The sequence below is a fragment of the Nymphaea colorata genome, chromosome 14, assembly GCF_008831285.2.
Source record: "Nymphaea colorata isolate Beijing-Zhang1983 chromosome 14, ASM883128v2, whole genome shotgun sequence".
In the NCBI taxonomy this organism is placed as follows: Eukaryota; Viridiplantae; Streptophyta; class Magnoliopsida; order Nymphaeales; family Nymphaeaceae; genus Nymphaea; species Nymphaea colorata.
Window position 1 is genome coordinate 8,748,823 of NC_045151.1, and position 24,775 is coordinate 8,773,597.

Consider the following 24,775-nt stretch of genomic DNA (forward strand, 5'->3'; position numbering starts at 1 on the left):
AATGAAAGAAGAGATGGAAGCTTTAGACATAAATCAAACATGGGAGGTGGTTGATATTCCTGAAGCAGCTCACTTGGTTGGGTCGAAGTGGGTCTACACTGTTAAGTACAAACCAGATGAGAACATTGAGAGGTACAAAGCACGATTGGTGGCCAAGGGGTTCAGTCAGAAATATGAGATCGACTACTTAGAGACGTTTGCTCCAGTTGCAAAGATGAAGACTGTTAGAGTTATTATTTCATTGGCGGTGCTGAAGGGTTGGGAGATGTGCCAACTTAATGTAAAAAATGTCTTTCTCAATGGAGATCTCGAAGAGGAGGTGTACATGTGCATGCCACCAGGTTCTGAGAAACCTGGAAAATGCTATGATTAATTGAAGAAAGCTTTGTATGGGATGAAACAGTCTCCCCGAGCAAGGTTTGAACGGCTCAGACTTGTGATGAAGAAACATGGCTACAAACAAGGAAATTGAGATCATACCCTGTTTGTAAAGAGAAGAGAGAGTAAAGTTACTCTACTATTGGTTTATGTTGATGATATGATTGTTACAGGTGATGATAAGGAAGAGATAGCAAGATTAAAGGGTTTACTATATGCTGAATTTGATTAAAAAGATCTTGGTAAGCTGAAGTATTTCCTTTGTATTGAAATTGCTAGATCAGGTACAACTCTTGTACTTAGTCAAAGGAAGTATACCCTGGATCTACTGAAGGAGACAGGAAAACTGGGGTGCAGACCAGCCTCTACTCCTATAGATGCTGGGCATAAACTTGGTAGCAAAGATGGAGAACTGTTGTGTGAAGAAGCCAAAGGGAGATATCAACGCCTAGTTGGGAAACTGATTTATCTCACTCTGACTAGACCTGATATCACATTTGCTGTAAATGTGATGAGCCAGTTCATGCATGCACCTACAGATATGCACTTGAAGGCTGTAGATAGAATTCTGTGCTACTTGAAGAAGAATCCCGGGAAAGGACTTCTATATGTGCAACAAAGATCTATTGAAGTTGAAGGGTATTTTGATGCAGACTGGGCAGGCTGTGTTGACACCAGAAGATCTACTTCAGGGTACTATGTCTATTTGGGGGGAAATTTAGTTGTTTGGAGAAGCAAGAGACAAGATGTGTGTTCCCGCTCGAGTGCAGAGGCTGAATATAGGGCTGTGGCTACTGGGGTATCAGAATTGTTATGGCTGAAGATCTTACTGACAGATATTGGAATAGAGATTGAAGGGCCTATGAGGATGTATTGTGATAATAAGTCTACAATTAACTTGGCTAACAACCCAGTTCTTCATGATCGAACAAAGCATGTGGAGATTGACCGTCACTTCATCAGAGAAAGAATTGATGCTAAGGAATTGATGCTACCATACATGAAGTCGGAAGACCAAACTGCTGATATCCTAACCAAGGCCTTAAGTGTAACTCCTTTTGAGAGAAATGTATCCAAGTTGGGCATGTTTGATATGTATGCCCAACTTGAGGGGGAGTGTTGACGGGTTTTGTTGTCTGGGTCTGGATCCTTACCTGATCCGGTTTGTCCTAATTAGGACTACTTATATCTCTGTAAACCCTAATCTCTGTGTTAATGAAGTTTTGAAGAGAGAGTGTCTGGACGCTAGTGGGCACCAGACCTCCTCACCCGTGGTTTTTCTTCCCTCGTGTTGAGGGTTTTCCACGTTACATCTGTGTGCTTTCTTCTACTCTCGTGCATATTTTGTTTCTACACTCTTTATGTTTGGCTAGTATGGCTGCATTAAATGCCCCATTCTCAATGCCAGCTTCAATCAGCTCTTTAAGTCTATGAACAACTTTATGGGAGCATTTGACATCAACCTCCTCAATGGTTGAGAAAGGTTATTGGTGATCAATCTTAAGGTGTGAGATTGAGATGTTAGGTCCCTCATTTTATTGCAGGCTGACCTCCACCTCTGAATGAAATCTTTGATTTTTTTCTCCTAGCTTTTGTCTGAGATTACATAAAGTGGTTTTTTGTTGGAGCGGTTTCTTTGTTATGGATGAACCACTCAATAGATAGATTGATCAGTTTGTCAAAGTTCTTGACCTCTATTGGGTTGACATGTTCCCAGTACCATTGTGTTGCTATGCCTTCTAAATTTCACAGAAATCAACAAAAAAGAGCTCAATAGTTGTTCTTGAATTTATAGCATTCAGCAAAGGACAACTAAATGAGCTTTTGGATCCCCTTGGCCGCCAAAGTTTACAAATTTCTATAGTAGGTTTTTGATATACTTGTCATTTTTGAAGCTTTCATGAAAGTCTTTGCAAGTAAAGCTTCATTTATTTTTTCCTTGAGTTGAATGACGTTTAGCTTCTCTACCTCTTGGAGTTTGATTTTTATAGGCTCCCCATTTTTTTTCTTTTCTTGTGGGGCTTTCTCATTCTCTTGACTAAGTGTTTCTATAGTGGTGTCATTAGAGGTAGTGTTGTCATTGGATGAAGATTCTTTGCTCTTCTTCTTTTTCCTTTTCTTGTTTGCATTCGTTTGCTCCTTGTGAAATCTGATTATGAACTTGCAAAAGTTATTATATTCATCCTGATCTGGTTTAGGGGTTTTTCAAGCAGTGCTCGAACTCGGAGAGGGAGTTGTTTGGATTCCATTTCTATTCTTTTTTTCCCTTTGGCTCTTGGTTTCCACCATAAACTGGAGGTTCACTTAAAAGAAAAAGAAGACAAAGAATTAGGAGATTTGAAAAATGATTTGATAAGAGACATTTAACAAATTTAGATGAAATATTTGATTCATCATTGCAATGTCAAAATGAGACAATGTTATTTTGATGATTCGATTGATTACAATGCTTCCAAACTAGACTTTGACATAACTAAGGTTGACTATTCAGTGGGTGTCCTCCCACCATTTGGCATAGGTGAGACCCATGGCTGAGCAAGGATGAACAGATGTGAGCATAAGGCCCCCATCACTGTTGGGCTAGGACGTATAGTCTAGACCACTCAGGAGTATCTAGCTCGTGCTATACGATGACTTCTTCAGATCTGATCTTGTGAACCTGCCTTTGTCACTACAAAAATTGACAAAGAAAACATTTTGGATGGTATTCCAGAATGACTTGACGATGCTCCCATTGAAGAAATCCCAAATGATGCTTTCTTCGTCAAGCTATTCCATCTTTTCCGATAGTGTTCCACATTGAGCAAGCTCTTGTCAAAATTTTGACAATGGTTGGATTGTGGCCTCACATGCTTGTAGAACTAGGATTGAAGGACAAAGACACATCTTTCAATGTAGTCTGCATCTCCAGTTGAAAAGTTGGAAAGTCCTCTATATAGGTAGGCGGGAGTTGACATGGTTATTGACCGTTGACGGATTTTAATGTCCCTAATTTCTAAAGAGGCGAGCAACTCTGAGATTTATATTCTGTTCCTTATTATGGAAGAAGATGAGTCCAACAGTGCATGTCATCATCGAATTCTTGTATTTGTCGATGGCATTGCTGGACAGAGTGGTCGGATCGTGATATTGGGAAGGCTCATTGCTCAGACTTTTTAGCTGAATAAGTTGGTGTCCTTTTTGTTCTATAAGTTGTTAATTCCTCTTTCTTGTGAGCCTATGTACCATATCTAAAATTTTGACTTTTTCTTGGTTGACAAGAAACTGACTTTCGATTGGCACTCTAAGACTGCCTTCTAGCTTAGGAAATTCTATGATGCTGGAAAAATCATCCAAGGTGATGGTCATTTCACCTCATGGAAACCAAAATATATTGGTTCTTGAATTCCACCTTTCAGTGACTACATGGACCAAACTGCCGTTGATAGGCTAAACTTCTAAGCTGATGGCTTCAAAGAACTCACAATTCTCCAGGTGGTTCAAAAATATACATCGGAAGGTGGGGTACCATGACAAGTACCGGGATAGGTAGACTCTGGTTGGGATGACGTGAAGCCTGGATCGGCCTTGGCATTCACAGAAGAGAATGTGGTCTTAGGGAAAAATGTTGTTCAAGTTTGAAGAGTCCATCTGGAAATAAGAAGGTAGACTCTATTAGATATTAATTGATGAGATTGATATGAGACAAGGTGAATATTTCACTTAGTTTATGCATAGAAGGGAGCAAATAATCATGCCTTAGAATTCCATTGTTTTCAAAAACAGTCTTAGGTCCCTAATAGGCCCAAATTGCTATTATATCGAGACCATGGTATTGGCCATTTTTAGGTTTGCCTATGGTTTGAGGCTCTCCATTTCTCCTTGTTCACCCATCAATAAGCAAGAGACTATTGTTCGTTTCAATACTAACAAGGGACTTTTCAAACCAATTGGCTGGACTAATTGTAACGTTGTATCTTAGATTGGGTCCTAGAAATAGCTTAACAACATGATGACCACAACTTGAAAGGAAGGGAATTTTGAAAAATTGAACATAAAAGTAAATGGATCTATTGCATACATTCCTAATTTGAAATTAAAGTGGAGATATTGATCTCATACAAATCCTAAATTGAGAAGGGCTAAGATTGATTCTAGGACTAAGGAAAATATGCTTTTCTCCTCAATTGGTCCTAGATTCATAGAATATGCATGATGACAGTAAGTATGGCCATGAAAAGTTTTTATGCAATTTATGTTTGACATTTTAAGAAATGAATTGAGCTTGAGAAATTAGAAAAATGATGACAGGTCCCATTGAATGTGCCATTTGCTCACACTCCTCCTGTGCATTGGATGTGGGGCTGGCCTGCCAAAGTAGCAAAATTTTGAAACTAGTTTAAAAATAAATTTTAGGAGAGAAGGATCCACCCATTGGTGTGAGGTCCGACTGTTCCTGCCACCTTTAACAAGGATAATCGTCTAAGATTTGTCATGCTTATCAAGTCATTTGATGATTTTTCTCCTATATGCTTGTGCAGAGATTCAATTTTCAAATTAGTTTGAAAATTGGATTTTGGTAACCAAAAATTTGAATCTTGATTGGTCATTGCGATCAAAGATGTGGACTAGATTGGACCTGAATTTCCATAATGTTGAAGATTTGGAAATGGATTTGATTTGAGACTATTGAATTAATCCCAAGATAGGTATTCAGATTTTGCTAGTTAAATAATTTTGAAGGTTTGAAAGCAGGTTAAAAGACAATTGCACGTAAATTACTTTTTTGGAGATTTACTAGCTTTGATTGAGCTGCCTTTGAAAATCACTTGAAGTGAAAAGCATGCCAAAAAAGCAGTTACTCTTTTGATTAAATGCCAATTTCGATTTGAGTCAGCTTTATTTTAATCATTCAAGGATGATTTTAAAGGAAGAAAAGAGTGATCTCATTGGAATGATTCTAGAAGGGAGAAGCATGCCCACATAGGATTCCATCTTTATTGTGAGAAAAGGCCGCTCAAAGACATATTTAAGAATACTTAATTTGAAAACCACCTTGACTTCACATGAGAGAATATAATGCCTTAATTTCTAACACATCCAAACAATGGAGGGAAATGTTTTCTCCATCATCAAATATTTTTTTTCATATTGATGAAAAGTTTTGGTGACATAATATATTGCTTGCTCTATCTTGCAACCTTCTTCATATTTTGCTAAAAGTCCTTCACATGTAGAGCTTAACGGAAATGTACAACAGCAAGGAACATCCCAAGACTTGCGACTTTAAACTAGAAGGTTTAGCAGGTATTGTCTAATGTGTTCAAATAATTCTTGACATTGTAGGCTCCACTTGAGCTTAATGCCCTTTCTGAACAAGTGATTGAATGGCTAACATCTGATGGATAAATTGAAAATAAATCGATGGATAGCCTATATCCTACCTTGTAAACTACATAACTTCTTTATAATGGTTGGAGCTGGCATGTTGATGATGGCTTTGGCTTTGGTGGGATCTACTTCAATACCTTGTTAACTCACTATATATCTCAAGAGTTCGCCTGATTTGTCAACGAACATGCATTTTTGAGGATTTAATCATAACTTTTATTGGAGCAACCTGTTAAAAACTTGAGTAAAAAAATTCAATATGATCTTGGTATGTTTTGGACTTGACCAAAATATCATCTACATATGCATCCATGAACTTATCCATTTGATCATGAAATATAAAAGTCATGGCTCTTTGATTTGTTGCTCATGTATTCTTTTATCCAAATGGCATTATTATTTAGCAGAAACTACCCGAAGGAGCAGTGAATGATGTCTTGGCTTGATCTGATTATAACCAGAGTATCCGTTCATGAAAGAGAACCTCACATGACCTACTGCGCTGTCAACCATCTGATTATAACCAGAGTATCCGTTCATGAAAGAGAACCTCACATGACCTACTGTGCTGTCAACCAACAAATCTAGGCAAAAGTTAGTGACCTTTTGGCATGGCCTTATTGAGATCTTGGAAAGCAATGCAGATCCAGACCTTCTCATTTTTCTTTGGTATGACAACTATGTTGGCAAGCACTTAAGGATAATAGATGGTTATGATAAACTTGGCCTTGAGTAGATGAGTTTGAATTCTGTAAAGAGTGTGATGAGAAGAAAACAAGCTGAATGTGCATTTAGTTTGCATGGCGAGACAAATAATGGAAAAGAAGAAGAGAGAGAGACACATGGATGTGTGCAAAATTATTGAACTTTATTGATAAACTTGAAGTATGGGACCCTTACCGTCCCTATAAAAGTTTGGAAAAAAGACAACGAAAAGTAAAATAGTGACATTTCCCTTGTAGTTGAGACCTCTAGTTCCTTTGCGCCCAGCTCCACTATTGACTCGTTCAATGATTCCTACTTCGTCAGCCCATAAGCATGGGTTATAGACCATTTTGATAATCAAATAAAACCTTTTCAGTAGTTCTACAAAGTATTTGTATAAAGGATGGTCTTTGATGGACGCCTCATTGATTTGACCACCAAGCTTGTAGAAAGTTGGCCCCTTCCACTTCACCATGTTGACCTCTTCTATGATCTCTAGTTCATTCATGCCTAGACAGTCAAGGTTGTATTTCAAGTACACATTGTTGGGGTGCTGGACACTTGGCATCTCAACCATGCATGCTGGACAAGTGATCATAGGCTGTGGGAGCCTTTCCTCAGAATTCTTGACCAAGATTGTCGTAATGGTGCCCCCATGACTCCATTTGATGTATTAATATAGAGTGGATGATACAACATTTGCCTCATGTATCCATGGTCGTTCGAGGAGTAAATTGTAGAATGGTGGCACATCCACCACATAGAAAAGGTTTGTATGGATGGTGAAATTGATGTGCTAGTTCAGATATGTCTTGCCTTTTACCGTCCTCCTGCTCCAATCAAAGCCATAAGTGGTCATATCATCCTATGTGTAATGCTCATCCTTGAGGCTCATGGCTTTGGCAACCATTTCCGAGCAGATGTTTAAGCTGCTCTCTCCATCTACTAGTACATGAAAAACATTCATATTGCGAGTCCTCACCACATTATATATTGCTTGACTGTGGAATTGATGAGGCTTTGGTAGATGATCATTTGAAAATGTGATTGGTGCATTCACCATGACAGAATTGATGGTCTATGCTAGGGTTTCAAGAGTGGCACTGGATTTGACTTAATTTCCTTGAGCATCTCCTCCATGACAGTCGTGTGTACGACAGAGGCAATTATAAGGTCCAAAACAGAGATATTCAGTGAAATGTTAAAGACCTACTGAACTGATTTCTTGTTTACAAATAGAGTACACACCTGAGTTTTATTTGCCTTCTTGAAGTCATCTTTCTCGCTGCCACTACAACTTTGTACTATATCTGTCTGAAGATAGCCATTCTTGATGGTTGAATGTGCTCGGACTTCTTGGTTAGGTCATAGAAGTTCTTGTACTCACGTTGTATGAGGTGGTAGTGGATATGCTGTTGAAAGCCCTCAAGGATCGTGGTTAGAACATGCACTTCTGGTATCAGAGTATGAAGTTTAAGCTCAATATCAGTCATCTCTAAATATATTGCTGGGCTGTCTCTCTTAATTCTTGGTGGAGATTAATAAGGGTGTCAATAGTTGGCACTACAGAAAGATTAGACTCATACTTGTTGATGAAGGCATTGACCACTTCATCAAAATAATGCATTTGTGTGGGGTTAGTGGTCCCTAAGTACCATTGTGCTGCCTCACCCTCCAAGCTTTGAAAGAAGTAGATGAATAATGCCTTGTTGTTGTTCATAGACTTTCCACATTCAACAAAGAAGATTGATAACTGTGCATGTAAGTTTTCTATCTTTTTAAATTTTTTGAATTTTTGCAAAAGTCTGTCATAGTCTTCATCATCCAATCTTTCACAAAAATCACGTCGAGAATATACCTTATTTTCTTTGCTTTGAATTTGACAGGCTGTATTTTCTATTTCTTTTATACGATACTGGATTGGATCCATCATATGCCCAGTACTGATTTCAGGATCTTTAGTCTTCGTGGAACCTTTAGAATTCTTACGATTAGGCACAACTGTCACTCTTTGGCTCATCATTTGTTGGATCATCTTTTAAATAGCCAACATAAAAGTGGAATCCACTGAGGAGGGTTCTCCATTTCCTTCAAAGCCTCAGGCTCTCTCTCTTCTACACCTTGTGATATCATAAGAGGATCTATAAAAATCTTTGTCACAATTTCACATGAAACAGACATGTTAGTTTGAAAAGAGACACAAAAATGACATGATTTTGAAGAAAAAGAAAAAGACATGTATTTATTTGGCACATTGGAGGGGAATAAAATGTTAAAATATCATGAAATTGTAAACATTGTTGAAGACAATGTCCCAATGATAATAAGGACTAGGACATACAATTTCCTACCAATTCATGTACACTCTAAACCTAGATGGTTCTCATATACATAAAGATCGATCCACGAGGACCACCCTTTGGTAGCCAAAGTGTAGATGCCCTACCATTTTTACTCTCCAAATCAAAATTTGTGACAGTGTTGAAGTCTCCTTTGATCTTATAAAAATCCACCTACCTCTTGAAGAATTGTATTGAGACGAGCCTTTGGTGCACCTAGTCACTAGGAAACATATGCATCTAGGTGTGGGACGTGGTTGTGGTGTGCCTAGACACTACAAAAAGGATGCATCTTGGCATAGGTTCATCTAGGTGTGTGATGAGGCTTTGGTGTGCCTAGACACTAGAAAATGTGCATATCTAGCCATGAGAAGAGCTTTGGTGTGCCTAGACACTAAAAAGTGGGTGCATCTAGGTGTGAGATGAAGCTTTGATGCGCCTAGACATTAGAAAATGGGTACATCTAGGTGTTAGACAAGGCTCTAGTGCACCTAGACACTAGAAAATGGGCACATTAGGCATGAGATGAGGCTTTGGTTGCCAAGACACTAGAAAATGGACACATCTAGGCATGAGATGAGTCTCTGGTGCACCTAGACTCTAACAAATGGGTTCACCTAAGCACGAAATGAGGATTTGGTGTGCCTAGACACTAGAAAATGGGTGTATCTAGGCACTAAACAAGGCTCTAGTGTGCCTCGACACTAGAAAATGGGTGCATCTAGATGTAAGACAAGGCTTTGGTGTGCAAACACTAGAAAGTGGTGTATCTATGTGAGATTTACTACACACAGACATGAGTTTGATGCTCTTGTGAGCTATGCTATTTGAAAATTTTTTATTTCAGAAAATGTTACATCAAGGCACGAAAGCTTCTGTCCACCATGTGTAGGCTTTCAAAATTTTATACTTGCGGCTGTTGACCATTCACATATTGAATCTCCATGGTATTTTGGAAAAAGAACTTTGAAAGAATTTGCTCACAAGTTATTGAAATCTTGATTGAAAATTTGAAAGCATATGTTGATTCAAAGACCTTTTGAAAAGTTGTAGATTCTTTTATCTTCATGGGCCAGAAGTTTAGAAGATCCTGACATTTAGGAGGTTCTTTGCTTTTGAAAATTTCTTTAGAATGATTTTGAACTTGTTTCTTTGAAAGTTTACAACCATTGGGTGGTGCACTGAAATAAAAAATGCCCCTAGTTCTAGGGCTGAAGGAAAGATGAATCATTGATCACATGGGATAAAATAAGTCTGACCATCAAAAAATACAATCTTTATTGATGAAAGGAAAAAGAGCACATAATGTTTTCAAATGAAGTGCATTGACAACATCAAGTAAGCCTACACCGTTTGCATCAGTTAGACAATAACAATTTTCGGGAAGAATTTCTCTAATCACACATGGCCCATCCTTGTTTGGTGCCCACATTCCTCATGAACAATGTCTCAATGGAATGGTTGATCTAAGCACAAGGTCATTTATTTTGAATGTTTTCTCAATGACTCACTTAGCATAATGCTTGGCTATCATATGATGATAAGCATTGGCATGCTCTGCAGCTTTCAATTTTTTCCCTTTGAGGAGGTTTAATTGTAACATGCTCTAATAGTAATACTAATCCATCGGTAGTTATGTAACTGTCACAAACTTAAATGCTGGCTTTTGTACATAAAGCAGCAGCACTACATCTGTTGCATATACTGATTCTGTAGGAGTTGCATTGGTGAGAGTTCTAACAATTATTCTCGGCCGGACTAGACCATTCATCCAAGATTCTGATCAAGATCTTATTCGTGGCTCTACTTGGCTATTGCCTTGTGGGTAGTAAAGCACTGACACAATATCATGAGGTAGCTCAAATATACACAAAATGTTCTTGTGAATGAAAGCCACCATGTCTCTACCTTTCACTCTTCTAAGTGTGAAAGCTTTAATCCACTTGGTGAAGTATTCTGTGGCTGCAAGGGAGTACTTATGACTGATAGAGGCAAAGGGATTGATGGACCCCACAACATCAAATGCCTACTTTGAAAAAGGTTATGGTGAGATGATTAAGTGTAAATATATAGCGAGTGCATGAATGAAATTTGCATGAATTTGACATTTGAAGCACTTTCTGACATATTTGTGACAATCTTGCTACTTGGTTGGCCAATAATACGTGGCTGTAGTTAACTGCTTGGTGAGAGTTAGGTAGCTTGTATGGCCACCACAGATTCTTTCATAAGCTTCTTTAATTATCTCTTGTTCTTCATCTTTATCTAAACATTTGGAGTACTCTGCACTAAAGCCTCTCATGTATAATGTTCTGGTGAGTATGAAATATTGGCTGGACATTATTTGAATAGCTCGTTGCTCTTTTTTGGACATATATGGTGGCAAATATCTAGTTTTCAAGTAGTTTTTAATGTTTTAATACTAGGGTGCTTCTTGTGATTACACTTGGTTGACTTGTTTTGACCTTTCATAGGCTGGTTGAGTCAGTCTTCCAACTTCAAAGGCTCTACATGGCTCAGATTTCTTGAACGTAATAATGAAGCCTAGGTTGGCTAGATCATCTATGAACTGATTGAACTCCCTTCTGAGATGGAGAAACTGAAATTTGTCAAATTGTTGGACCAGTGCTTTGGTCATCTCTTGATATGACATGAGTTTAGAATCTTTCACTTTTCATTCTTCATTGACTTGATTTACAATGAGGAGGGAGTTTGTGTAAGTGTAAACTCTTTTGACATTAAATTCTAGTAGTATATTAAGGGCTGAATAAGGGCTTCATATTCTATCATGTTATGTGTGCAGAAAAAATCCAGCTTGAAGGAATATGGTAGCATATACTTTTAGGGTGAGAGTAGGACATTCTTACTCCAATTCTTGTCACGTTCATGGATCCATTGAAAAACAAGGTCCACACTAGTGCAAACTCTTCATGTAAGATATGTTCATAAGAGAAACTATCCTCTGCCTTAAGTTCTTCTATCAAGAGAAAATCAACCAGCTGATCAACTATTGCATGTCCTTTTATAGACTTCTGAGAAATGTATTCTAGATCATATTCTATGAGGAGTAATTGCCATTTGGTGATTCAATTACTCAGAAATGGTTGTTCCATAATATATTTGAGGGAATTTAATCAAGAGAGAAAGTATTCAGAACTGAATTTAACTCAAATTAAAATGAATGAACTCAAACCGAATGAAAGAAAGCATGATTTACATAAACATGGTTTGAGCTTGATTTTAGCTCATTCCATCGGGCAGAGCTAAAATTCAACTCAAACCCCTAAAAAAATAAGTGGGAGAAAGGCCGAGTGGCAATTTGCAAGTTAGTATATGACTGAAACTTGGGTTGGTGAATCAAAATAAGTAAAATGAATCTTTCTCCCCATTAAGGTAAAGTTGTTTTGACTATGTTGAGCTAAAGATTACAAGTTTAAGTTTCAGGAGTTGATTTAAGCTATAGAGGAGTCGGGTTCATACTAAGATAATAACCCTGGTGAGATGACTCTAGAACTCTTGAGGTTATGTAAAATTAAGAAATGACACAACTACTCAAACGTTAGGTAATTCTCAATTTTTTTATGAAAATCCATACTTTCTAGGTTGAGATGCCCTCATGTAGGGGCAAAATGGTAATTTTATCTTTGATCACATAGGCTGTCTAGGTCTGTGTTCAATGCTAGTGTAAAAAGTGATCAATTAAATTACAAATAGCCTTTTATTTTTTAAATTTGGTCTTTGAAAAGGAATTTGAAAAATCTCATGGTGAAGGGTAACATAGTCATTTGGACTTATGAAAATTTCAGGTATTCACAATGGTTTTGGCAAATGAAAGGTCAATCTCATTTAAAACACACGTCCAACTAAAAAAAAATGACTATATAATGCATGATCTTGTCAAAAATAAACACACAATTCACATATGCTCACACAACACATCTTAATGGACTCGGCACTAGATGAGCATTTCAAAATGGCTTGGATTCCTAAGTTGAGTCTTGTAGAAGCTCTTTTGATCATCAGTCGTTTCAAAACAAGTTATGCTTATGTACTTTGATGAAATCCATAGTATGTGGCACAGAGAATTATCTTATAGGTTCTAAAGTTCAAGTCTCCCATTTCTGCTTAGACTTCACCAATATACATTTTTGTTGTCATATTACAATGTAGGGAGATGGCCAATACCCACCTCGAGTAGGTTGGTCCAACTATTGAACTTCTGTGAGGCTGTGTTTGATTGCAAGGAAGAATTTAACGTGGTAAATTTACCACGATAAATTTTCTGAAAAAAAAAGATGAAATTTAACCATCTTCCGATTTGAGGTCCTGTTTAATTGCAGGGAAGTTTTTTGCAGGGTAAGATTAACTGTGTTTGATGCACATAGTAGTTTTTTGCTGGGTAAATTTAACTGTGTTTGGTGCACAGGGTAAAAAATATGAGAGACTTTTTTCTTGACCGTTAGAACTTGTTGTTTTATTGGTTCTCCTCAAATCAGAAGAGGGTACAAAATGAAAGATGATGTAAACAAATACCATTAACAGAATTCTAAAAATTCGAAACCCCACAACATTCATGCATCCAAACAAGCGACATATCGGACCTTACAAAAACTAGACCAAACAAAAAACAGCCCATAAATTGTAAGGCTTATAACGTATGTAACAAGGATAGATAAGTAGTCCATCACATCCACGAGTTCATCGAGACTTGCATAGGTTCAAGAAAGTTGGAAATGTGAACAACATGCACAAACAGTGAGCCCGTGAGCCCTAATGCAATGTTGCCTAAGATAAGGATTAAAATATAGAGAAAACAAACATTTGTATACATACCATTCCTAAATTGACAGAAGTTGTATTTTGTGTATAAATTTTTGTAAACATGAAATATGTCTCTCAATTCTATGTCCTGGTGCACATATAAATCCCACATGCATAGTATCATAAGCCACTAGGAGGCTTTAGAATTTGAAGGACACTCAAACTTAAAAGTTTAGGCCATACAACTTAGTCAAATGGTGATAGATTCCATCATGGTTGCCACTTCTATTGATATGAAAAACTTTTCAACTTGCATATATACCACGTATTTGAAGAATAAAATTTTTACTTGCCTCCATTTTCTTTGTGCAGGACATCTTCTAACCATTCCTGATGTCTTTACTAGGGGTAATCAGACAGTTTATGTCCTAAGTTTAAATTCAGATTATTGTCTTGACCTATTGAAACCAAAGTAAACATGTGCTACGTTTAGAAGACAATGATTTTGAAATTTATGTGGATTATCGAACTTTGGATTTATATCAACTGATAATATGATTGAAGAACTTAGTTCATGATCCTAATTGGCATAATCCTTGCAAACAAAACCTAAGTCCAATATGATGCATGTAAAACTATGTTCGAGTATAGACGATGCCTGGTTTCTAGCAGTTAGGATGTGGACCTAAAAGATATCAAATCTGAATTCCAATAACTTTATCTGAATCTAAGTCTTGAACTCTAATATCTTGATCCAATATCATAATTCATAATCCAAATTTGAATCTAATCGATATAGATCCAATCAAATCAAAGTTCCAGTGCAAAATTGTTCTCGATCCAAATTGAAATTGGCTTGATACAGGCCTAGTTTGAATTTTGGGTGGGGGTTGAGGTCCAATTTAAGATCAAAAGGTTGGTTCATCCATTTGTAAGATTCATTATCCAAGTTCAAAGTTTTAAATCCAAAGTTTAAGGATTTGACCCAATATATGACCTAAGATTAAATCCAAATTTGAGTTCATTTGTTCAAGAATTGAGGTTGATCCAATTGACCTTGATTCGATAGAAATCCACATGTTTTGGTCTTGGAAGATTCTTTTGATCCAATTGTGAGATCCATGATGCAAGTTTTATATTGTCCAAAATTTGGGATTCAGCCCAACATTTATATCCAACCTAGAATTAGGTCCCAATTCAAATTCTAAGAACCAAATTGGGATTTGATCTAACTGATCATAATTCATCCTAAATCCAAATCATTTGGACTTGGGAATTTAGAGAAGAACTAGTTAGGGCTCAGCCAGGTTGAGTCTAGGTTCAAGTCTTAAGTGGATTGAGTAGGGTCAGTTAGGTTAGCTCTGTTTCTAGAACTTGGAATAGGTCTAGGTTAAGATGTAGTGGGTTCTAGGACTGGTTTGAGCTAGGTAATAGGAGACTTAAAATAGTTGGATTCTAACTTAGGTCTCAACCATCTTTGAACTTAGGTTTTGGAAAATCAATTTTGAAAAATGGGTTTGGAAATTAGAATTTGGGAATTTGAAAACTACGCTTTTGAGAGTGAACCCATTAGAGCTTAGGTTAAACTGAGCTTCTTATGCTGAGACTTTTGCCACATGGCATGCTACTATTCAATCAAGCTTAGTTGCTACATGGCCTAGATCTAGGTGCATAATTAAGAAAAGTATTGCATATGCATATGATCCTAGTATACTAAGATAAAAGAAGAAAATAAACTGCATAATTAAGAAAAGTATTGCATATGCATATGATCCTAGTATACTAAGATAAAAGAAGAAAATAAACTATGTAATAGCATGCACTAATTTCTAAAGTACACATACATGAACTAAAATGTGAAACACTAAAAAGAACAAGAGAGAGATAATATTGGATTACCTATCCCATATCCCTAACCTATAAATCTACATAGAAAGTGGGAAATAGCTAAACTACAACATACTCAATAGAAATTAAACTAATTTAGATATTAAAATGAAAAAAAAACTAACATATGCGTTAAAATGAAAATTAAACTAATCATGAAAATAAATTGAACTAAACATGCACAAAAAAATAAACTAACCTAAATATGTTAAGCAGAAAAAAAAACCGAAAGCATGCTATCTAAGAAAACCGAAAAGAAAATAACTAAAAAAAGCAAAAAGAAGAGAAAAGAAGAGAAAAAGGAAATTCACTTGACCTGCATTTGCTCCTAGGCTGACCCACGACCTTAGCTTACTCCTTCTAGCCTCAGTCAATTAGCTTTATTGCCTACTGTTGTGACTCAAATCAAGCCTAGACTTGGACCTTCAAAATTTTCTTTGTCCTTTATTTTCTCTATGCATGTAAGGAATTCATCAAAGGAGATGGGTGTATTTAGAAGCAAGGGGACACCCCTTTTTAGAATACGAAGAGATAAGAACTCTAAACTTTCAATACATGTGACTATACTTTTGGAATTGAAATTCATACTCTCCTCATGTGGCACAAAAAAACATATGTTAAAACATGTATTTTCGTCATTTTTGCTCATTCTGAAGACAAATCTTCACGAAAAACGATTATCTAAACCAAGCTGATTTTTGCAAAGTACTAAGTTATTCATGAGCAATAATTCACGCTGACATTTTGCATGGAGTGAGAATTTGATGTAAATATGATGGAGAAAAAGCGTACATCAAATCATATATTATATTAAATGTCAAATAGAAAGATATTCATTCTGGAACCATATGAATATCGGATTGGATTTTGTCTTAGCTACAGTGCTTAGGTTAGAGTTTTGCACTTGCCATGAGCAATTGTTTAGATTGACCTTTGACATACTGAACAAAATCAAGCACAAAATTTTTCTCATATGTTTACACTTATGCATTTGGACTTTGGATTGGGATACGGTTTGAGATTCAGATGATGATCCAAATCTAGAGAAAATTATAGAAATGGATTCTTGATATGGTTCTGAAATTTAGATGAATCTCAGGAAAGTTATAGAAAATGAATTTAGCATATGGTTTTGAGATTCAGATCAAGGTCTGAATCCAAAGAAAGTTCTAGAAGCCAGACTTTGGATGTGATAATATTTACATCAGAATTCCATATAGAATTCTGTATGGCAATGATTCATGGATCTAAAATTTTGGATAAAGAGATTATAATCGATGCTCTATATAAACTTAGATATATGTAACATATAAATCAAGTGTAGAATGGGCATTATTGAAGATGAAATGGTTATTTTACCCTTGGGCATGGATAAGAGATTTAAAAGAAATGACTATTTTGCCATTGGGTATAATTTTGAATTACTTGTTATGTATTTGAAATAAAAAAGGGATATCGAACTATAGATCTAGATATAAGGTTGATGAATTTAGGTACATATGATATATAATCATAGGTTTAGGTAAAAAATATGGATTAGAAGAAAATCATTCTTTTACCCTGGGGTGTGATCATGGATTGAAGAAGACTTGGATAATGGATTTCACATGGGCTAAGGGTCTAGGAATCAAAGGAATCAATAAACTAAGGTATATGTGGAATATGAACTACGTTGATGCAGAAAATTATGGCTCAAAAGGAAATTACTATTTTACTCCTATGTATAAATCTAGAGATTCGAATGAATTTTCTCAATCTCACTGGACCAGCCTGTAGTTTGGTTAAGATTTTACTGAAAAATTCATCCTAGATTGTTCTAAAAATCTATTTTTTAAAATTTACAAGCTACAAATATCATATTTATAAAAGAAATAAAATTTTTTTTGATATGATTTAGCTGTTAAAGAGTGCAGCAAGTAATAGGAATGACTTGTAGAACCTTCAAAACTAAATTGAATTCAAACTGGTATAAATTAACTCAAACCAAGCTAAGGGAAGATTAATGTACACATGATAAACATGATCCTAGCTTAATTTTAGTTCACTCTATTGGGTTGAACTCAAATTCAATTCAGACCATTGAAAATAGGAGAGAGAGTGAGGTCCAAAACCTTCAAAATATAATTGAACTCAAATTGGTATGAATGAACTCAAACCAAACTATGAAAAGGTAGGTTTACACATGGCAACTCGATTTCATCTCACTTTATCGAGTTGAGCTCAATTCTATTTTGACCCCTAAAAATAGGAGAGAGAGTGAGCTTTCGAACATTCAAAGCTAAATTAAACTCAAACCGGAATGAATGAATTAGACCCTTGAAAAAATGTGAGAAAGTTACTAGTGAAAACCTACAAGTTACTCTTGGATTAAAATTTGGATTTAGTAACTCAAAGGAAGTGAAATACTAGTTTCTTTCCACCAAAGTAAACCTATCTTGAGCTTGGTTGGATTTGAGGATATGCAATCAAGGTGAAGATTACAGATTTTAAGTTCCCAATGAACTGATTTGAGCTGGGATGGACTGGCTTAAACTAGTAGAAGAGCTGGTGAGCTGATTTCAACTATCCTCAAAGACTTGTAAAGCAAAGAATCACCCTCTTTTAGTTTGTTCTAAATAACTATAAGGGTTTTTGAGATTTTTCAACATTCCAGGGTAAAATATTCATTTCATATTATGACAAATTTTGGTGTGCTTACACTTGTAAAAGTAAGAATCATGCTCATCCTCATTGCTCACGTGTTAGGAAATTCTTAAGAGTTTTTGGGTGTAATTACCCTTTTTTGGGATAAAAATGGTAAGTCACAAGGCAAAATAGTCTTTTTGAAGACGATGGCAACATAGCTGACCTGAGTCTAGTACTTGGTGTTGAAAGGGGGTTCTTGGAGTTTAGTTCAGATAAATGGCCCCAACTATTGAAATCCCTCTTTAAAAACTAGTTCAAAATCACATCATGAAGGGTCAAACAATCATTTTGACCTATAAGAAATTTGGGGTGTCTACATCCTCCTATTTCCATATTGAAATGTTCAACCTTTGTTTTTAGATAGTTCAGACATCTAGAAACATACTCGGTAATTTCTTGTTTCATTCCAGGCCACTAAAAACTTCTCCTCATATTTTGAAACATTTTTGTATTATCAGAATGTATAGAAAAAAAATTTGATATATGGAAAAACTAGAAGGAACCATCATCATTTTGATATATGGAAAAACCTAGCTTTTTACTTTCTTTGACATACCTATCATAATCTGAATTTTCTTTTTGTTTTTCCATATTTACTTTTTGCTTTTCCATAATTTCATCGAACAACTGATCTTGTATCAATGTAGTCATGCATTTTTTACCATTTATATTTACATGATGTTGCAATGCTATTACTTGCCTCTAGTTTCCATCAATAGGCAATGAAGCTACCTGTTGTTGCATCTGTATATCCGCTCAAGGAATCTATGCTATGTCTGTTTCCCTGGATAGTACAAAATTTTGAAATTGTAATCTATCAAGTATTCTAGCCACATTCTTTACACTAGATTAAGGTCCCTCTGAGAAAATATATATTGTAGTGATTTGTGGTTTGCAAATTCTTCAAACTTTGTTTTATAAAGATAGTCTCTCCATATCTTCAAGGCAAACACAATTGCCCCAGTTCCAAATCTTGAGCCAGATAGTGCTTCTCATGATTTTTCAGTTGCCTAGAGCCATCAACAACTGCTTTTCCATGTTGCATCAATGCACATCCATAGTTGGATCCTGATACATCTGCATATACCAAAAATCTAGTATTTCCAAAAGGAAATGTCAAAATAAGGGTTGAGGTAAGTCTTCCTTTTAGAGTTGGTAAATTTTTCTTACATTCAGCATCCCACACAAACTTTGTTCCCTTCCTAAGTAATGTGGTCATCGGCATGGCAATTTTCGAAAGGTCTTGAATAAAACTTCAATAATAGCATGCTAATCCCAAGAAAGTTCAGACCTCTATCACATTTATGGGTGCTTTCTAATTCTATACTATAGAGACTTTAGCTGGTTCTACTGCTATTCCATATTTAGATATGATGGGGCAAGGAAGTCTCTATTTCAGCCAAAATTTGCATTTTCAAGTATTTGGAAAAAAAGTTTATGCTTTAGGAAGTCTCCATTATGCTTGGTAGAAGACCTCTATGTTCCACCTTGCTATTGGAGTACACTTAAATATCATCAATAAATACAATGATGAACTGGTCCAAGTACTCTTGGACACCCTATTGTTTAAGTCTGGAAATGTCATCGGTGCATTAATCAATCCAAATGGCATGACCTGAAATTCATAATATCCATACATGGTTTGAAAAGCTATTTTGGCCACATCTTCTTTTTTTATCAACAATTGATGGTGTCTGGATCTCATATCTATCTTGGAAACACCTTGGCGCTTTTCAGTTGATCAAATAGCTTATCAATGCAAGTAAGAGGATACTTGTTTTTAGTAGTGGCTTAGTTCAACATCCGATAGTCGACACACAACCTCATAGACTATCCTGCTTTTCACAAACAATACTAGTGCTCCCCCTGATAACAACTAGGCTGAATGACACTTTTATGCACCACTTCGTTTAATTGTTTGCCAATTCTTCCAATTCAGTTGGAGCCATGTGGTATGCCTTAGACATCAGAGCGGTTCTTGAGATTAACTCCATCTTAAACTCATATCTCAAGCAGAAGGAAACCTGGGCAATTTCTTATGAAACACATCTAGATATTCATTAATAAATTCAATTCAAGTTTTGGTGCTTGACATTCATCTAGTACAACATTGACCAGGAAAGCTATATCCCCCTTTTTAAATTATTCTACCTTCAGTGCAAATATCACTACTTTATCGCTTCCCTTGCAGGCTTGGTGCACTTTTTGTAATAGCAGCTCTATTTGTTTCTTTTTGAAATATATACTTGCATACCCCTTTTTTAAAATATTCTACCTTTAGTGCAAATATCACTACTTTATCGCTTCCCTTGCAGGCTTGGTGCACTTTTTCTAATAGCAGCTCTATTTGTTTCTTTTTGAAATATATACTTGCATAATGTGCATATAGTCGATCTATTCTTAGAATTGCATCAAAACCCCTAGAATTCAGGTCTACCAATTGCACAGGTCAGGTGTTCATGAATTGCTATATCAATGTGAGGCAGATACTAAGTACATGAGTCTTGAATATTCACACGGGTGGCTACTAACAATGTATAAGACACATTTTTCATAGGAACCTTTAGCAAACATGCAAATTGACTAATAATAAGAGAATGTATTGCCCCAAAAATCAAATAAAATATGAGACCCGACAAGGAGAACACCATCTATGAGATCGTGTCTGCAGCTCCTCTATGATGGCCATGTGCACTCTACCAAAAAATTTTCTACTCCCAGAGGACCGACATCTGGTTTCTTTAAATTTTTCTTGCATAAGTCAGGATAGTTCTAAAATGTCCCATCTTGCCATAGTGCAAGTATGTGTTTCTCGATAACAAGGTCTCCTTGGATGCATGCATGAGCATGTTGGGCATTTAGCGGGAGGCACTAGTCATCATGGTGCTAGTCATGGTGACAAAATGCACTGGCCAGTTTGAATGACCTACCATTTCATTTTCCCAGAGGCTTTCTCTTTCCAGAAAATACACTTCATCCTGCCGGCATAGGAAGGTTTAGCATTGACTGGTGCAGGTCATTGCCGACCTTCCTTTTGTGGTCGAGCCCAATCTTACTCGATTCATGATGCTATTGTTATAGTTCCATTAAGATTGTTGGGTCCGTTGCATATTACTCTATCTCTTAGTCCTTCCCTTAGTGAATAAATTTATTTTCCCAAACCAATTCTATGGTGTATGTATTTGGGAATACACCTCGAGATGATGAAATCGGGCTATGTGTTCCTCAAAACTCATATTGTTCTGATACAGACTAAGTTTTGCACCACCTTCTGTCTGGCATGGGTGGGAAAGTAAGTGTCAAAGAAAACCTCTCTAATAGTGGCCATGTAATTTGTTGTTGATTTGCAAATTAGATGGTAGAAAGTTACTGTCACCACCTTTCAGCATCATCCTTTAGTAGATAAGTGTCATAATTTACTTTATTTTCTTCTACCATCCTAAGCAGTTTAAAAATGTGTTCCACCTCACAAACTCAAATGGCCACACTATCTACATTACATCGTCCTATAAATGATGGTAGAACCATTTTATGAAATGCTTGTATGTTGCAGGTGGTTGTTCGGCCTTAGGGGTGTGCTAGTCTCACCTGGGGGTCATGTTAGATTCCTTCGGTCATCCACCAACGTTTGTACTAATATAGTTAAAGTTTGGAGAGCAATGAGCAATATGATGTGTTGATTGATTTTCTGGTGGAGTTTGACAGACTATGAATGGATCCCGACCTCTACCCCGGTGGTTTGATCTTCTGAACATGGGTCATCGGTTTCAAGAGGAGCAGGACTGACCCTCAAATACACATTGCTAGCCGGTCTATTATGTTCCTTATTCCTTTGCTGGTATCCCATCTATGCATTTAACACAATGTTTTTTGACCGACTTGTTGTCCACATGAAAACCTTATAAATAATCGCATATTTATTGAGACAAATATGTTTGTAATTCTATCAGACAGTAACCTCCATTTGGGCTAGTCACTGTATGCATGAAGGACAAGCACACAAACATTTTAATATTCCAAAATGAACTAAGTTCAATAAGAGAGGCTACTTTGGTAGCATGATCTTTCAGTCGATTCATCTTTAGAATATCTGACACAAACAATATTTTAATTTAAATCCCAATATAACAAGTCTTGCATATACAAAACTAATGGTTCTATTTCATGATCTTAGATCCAAATCAAATGGATTAAGTTCATGAGCTTGGATCCAAATCATTTCCTTGATTCAATTCAAATAGATCCAAACCATGACTTAGGATCTAGATCAAACAGGTTCAGATCATGATTTTAGATCCAAAACAATAGATCCAATTCATTATTTTGGATCCAAACCCAATGGGTCCATATCATTGATTAGGATCTAAACCAAATAGTCCAGACCATGACCTTGGATCCAAATCCAAATGGGTAACCTAACTAAATGGATCCAGTACATAAATCTAGAACAATAGATAAGGATCTAATCATTCCAAATTACAAAAATTCAGAGATTAATTTAACATGGATCCGAAACACGACAAATTGTTGATTTAATTCCATATCCAATTAGTAATCATGCTAAACAACAAGATCCAAATCTAAATTACAGGTACTTGAATCCAACTACAAATATAAAAAACAATTCTATATAGATTCAAATCATGCCCAATTCAAAATGAGACACGAAATATCCAGACATTATATGGATCATGAATAATTTAATAAGTTTCGATTAACAACAATAATAATAAACAGTGATGGCAGTAGCCACGCGACTGCAATCACCACCAAGAGGGTGGCTCACCCCCTTCCCTCCAGTGGCAATGGTATGCTGTCGTAACTGTTGCAACCATGCAAGCACCAAACGGTGACCATGCAAGTCATTGAGGAGGCCACTGACCTCCCTCTGCTATCGCCGGGGAGGAGGGCCCCAGGTGTTTTAGCAGCTCCGCTGCTACTGCAACCATGCAGGCATCAAACAATTCCCATGCAGCTTGCTGGGAGGGCTGTCCCTACCTTCAATCACCACCAGGGAAAAAAAAACAACCCCGATGGGTCCCCCCCTGTCTGATCGCTGCACTACGGCCTTCCTCCTGTGTTGCTTCCAGCAAAGAGGCCTGATGGCCTATCTGCCTCTCTCTCTTCTATCCAATAGACAGCAGCTTGCCACACCCGCCGCTGCGACCAGGGGAAAGGGCCCAATGGCCCTTCCCTTGTTTTCCATCGACAGGGAGGGTCACGACCCTCCTTGCCTCTGTCGACTGAAAAGGAACGAGGGACCCCAAGGGGTCACTTTCTCTATTGTTGCGAAGGAGGGTCTGAGGGCCTCCCCTTCTTTACTTACCTAAACGAGGGACAAGGTGGGGCAGATGGCCCTTCTTGATTTCCACTGGTAACCTGTGGTGATCCATCGCTGGAACAAAATGGTGGTGGGATGGGCAGCAACATGAGCGCAGAGGCATTGCTTGGCCTGGTCTATTTCTCTATGGTTTCTGAGAAGCAGTTTCAGGTGCATTTGTGCTCCAAGGGGCTAAAGCTGCCCCTTGATTTCTGTCAGACATTTGGTTGTCATTTTGCTCTATAAGCCTCTGCCTCCTTCTATAAGCCTCTGCCTCCTTCTATTGGATGTTGATAATTTCATAATGCTAATTTCGTTAGCCAAATCTCTCTGGCCATAACCGTTGCTGGGCATCGGAAAACCCTAGAGGTTGTCTCAGCTTATCTTATACTTAGGGTTAATCTCGAGAGATTACCTAAGCCGGCACTTCCTAAAAGCAAACACCTCCTAAAAGCAAACCCATGAATAACCTAGCTTATGTTTCTTTTTCTTCTTCCCGTGACTGTGGTTGTTGCTGCATGGTTATTGCTGCTGCTTTGTTGCTCACCTGGAAAGTGCATCAGAGAACGGGTGCCATTCTGCTGCATGTAACCCAACAGCATTTCCATCTAGTCCCTTCCCAGCCCTTGGGTTTTTTCATTCCAGGATGTAAAGTTACGCCCTCGACCATTGGCCCTTAACACAAAAACGCCTGCCATTGGTGATGTCCAAGCAAGTACAAAATCAGCAGTCCCAAAACTACATTTGAGTGCTCACCTATGCAAGGGCTTTACACTATTCAAATGTTGGTGAAGTATTATCACTGGAATTTATGAAAAATTCACTACCCTCTTCATAGAGAAGGGCTACTCTCCTACCACTGCAAGAAAAATCCGTTTTACTAATGCACTAGATACGGTATTCAATGTGCTCCCCCGATACTAATTACTATGGGCACAAAAAGCCTTCTGTTATGAAAGTGCCATGCGTTGGTATTCATTATTAGGAACAAAATTTTATAGTTACTAGTAACTATCTTCTGTGTTAGTAGTTATCTATTACTAATGCATGGAGTGTTTTACTAATTATTTTTATTTATTTTTTAAATTGGAACTTATCAAATGGGTGCCCCTATTTTCAATACAACCTATTGGGGAAAAACCCCCATTTATTGAACAAAAAAAAAAAAAACAAATGCAACTGTTTTGTGTGCGTGAACCTGCCTAAATATGGTTGAATTGCCTGGGCAGCCTCTTCAATATTAAACTACTATTTGAACAAGGGAAGGATCTTAGCCAAGAAGGATCCACCTTCAAGTCTAATGAACAGGGGAAGACAAAGATTATTGGAA